General features: G+C 37.8%; 1 pseudogene across 1 annotated transcript; it reads right to left on the minus strand.

The window, feature by feature from the left end:
* Positions 1 to 240: 240 nt before the first annotated feature.
* LOC149516719 (uncharacterized) lies at positions 241 to 1,893 on the minus strand (annotated as a pseudogene). The gene is made up of 3 exons (XR_016345025.1): positions 1,590 to 1,893; positions 829 to 965; positions 241 to 730 (listed from the first exon to the last, which is right to left on the minus strand). The product of XR_016345025.1 is annotated as an uncharacterized LOC149516719 (transcript).

Below are 1,893 nucleotides of genomic sequence, written 5' to 3' on the forward strand. Positions count from 1 at the left end.
TGGTAAACACCTTGTGTACTATACTGTGTAACCCATTCAAACCTGTTAGAATTAGACAAGAAGATTCAAATCCAAGTGCCCAATTATGCTACTTGTTTCTAATTATTTGGTTCTGATATCTTGTTGGTAAACATGCGGATCGATTCAGGTGCTGTTGGAGAATGTGGCTACAATATTTGATGAGCTCCCTCATGCTGCTGAATGTATGCAACAATTAACTGACATGTTAAAACTCGACCATACACAAAATTCCTAGCATCGTATTGAAATGCCCCTATAATTTCTTTCAATCCTGCAGGGTTCCTAAAGAGTCCACATGTCATACTACAATCCGTACAGAAGATTTATACTATATTTTTGGCACCTTTCATAAAGCCACTAGCGGCAGGCTACCTTGGAATTTGGGAATTCATGTCTTAGTTGTTTGCCTTCGGAATCAAAATCATTATCTACATCTCAAAGATTTTATCAGGTAGTCAACACACTTACAACAGAGTCTTTCGTACATAAAAGGCATTCAGTAATAGCTTCATAAAACCAGTCATTTGTCATCACCATCACGGCGAGACCAAGTTTCTAAGAGTGAGAGCAACTAATGGTCCAAGTAGAGGTGCCTGTGGTGGAGGCTTGCTGAAGGCAACGGTCGGCTCAGTCTGGTCGTTACTGACGGACCCTCCTTCCTTAAAATCATTGTTCTCCGATTTCCTTGGTGTTGAAGTAGCCACAGTTCCTGGTGACAATGATATGTTATTGTTGAAGAGTCAAGAGTCGGCTTCCAAAATTTATAGCCAAAGTAAAACCATTAATAAGATTTAGAGGAGACATTACCCCATGATCCAGCAACAGGATAATGTTTTATAAATTTGTATGTTGCAGGCAACAATGCAGTACTTCCACGCATTTAGAATCTTATGTTTTTGCTTTTCTGGGGAAAGCAACAGCCAAATATCAAGAAACTAACAGCACTGAAAAACAGAACACAAAGAACATTAACAAAAGAATGAAACTTAACAAGCGTAAATATCACTTGGACTATTTAAAAAAAAAAAAGGCTGCAATTCAATTCTAATGGAAACTATAGAAAAATAAAAGAGGAATAGGCAGAGTTTAGGCAGAAAAAATGCCAAATGACCAATCTCAGCCATCTTTAAGATCAACCAGAAAATCACATAGATTCAAGCTTTTCTAATTCTTGACAAGGCCAAATTAATATCCATTCATTCAATTCCAAAAGTAAGCATGAAAACCCAAGAACCCGCTGACATCAAATCAGAAAATCAAAACAGCAAATCTTTGAGTTCAGGCTGCAAAAGCTCACACGGCCCTGTTTAGATCAACCAGACAATCACATAGATTCAAGCTTTTCCTATTCTTGACAAGGCGAAATTAATATCCATTCATTCAATTCTAAAAGTAAGCATGAAAACCCAAGAAACTGCTGACATCAAAGCAGAAAATCAAAACAGCAAAATCTTTAAATTCAGGCTGCAAAAGCTCCATGTGAATTCTGTTTCACACTAAAAAAAATCAACACCTGTCAACAAAAAAGTTACAGTAATCCGTAAAAATAATTTATCGATAAAACATACCTGGAAAAGTGTTTGGTTCGACAGCAGCAATCGAAAGACTGAAACAGGCCAACAACGTCGTTGAGTTCCTAGTTCCGACTGGATGCTGATATCAAGACAACGAGTGAAGCATCCAGAATTTTCCCAGTTGTTGGTTACCAAATGCTTACGTGTATTGATCTGGGCCTTTGAATGGTTAGTTCCCGGTTTTGGGCCGTTTAATGGGTTTAGAAAGATTACTCGATTTAGGAATAAATTGCATGGTTAACACGGGTAGTAACAAACATCGTCATTTTAGATTGCCCTTGAAGTTGCTGGACGATTC

Source organism: Durio zibethinus, chromosome 9 (genome assembly GCF_047325235.1).
Source record: "Durio zibethinus cultivar Kanyao isolate XHJ-2024 chromosome 9, ASM4732523v1, whole genome shotgun sequence".
NCBI lineage: Eukaryota > Viridiplantae > Streptophyta > Magnoliopsida > Malvales > Malvaceae > Durio > Durio zibethinus.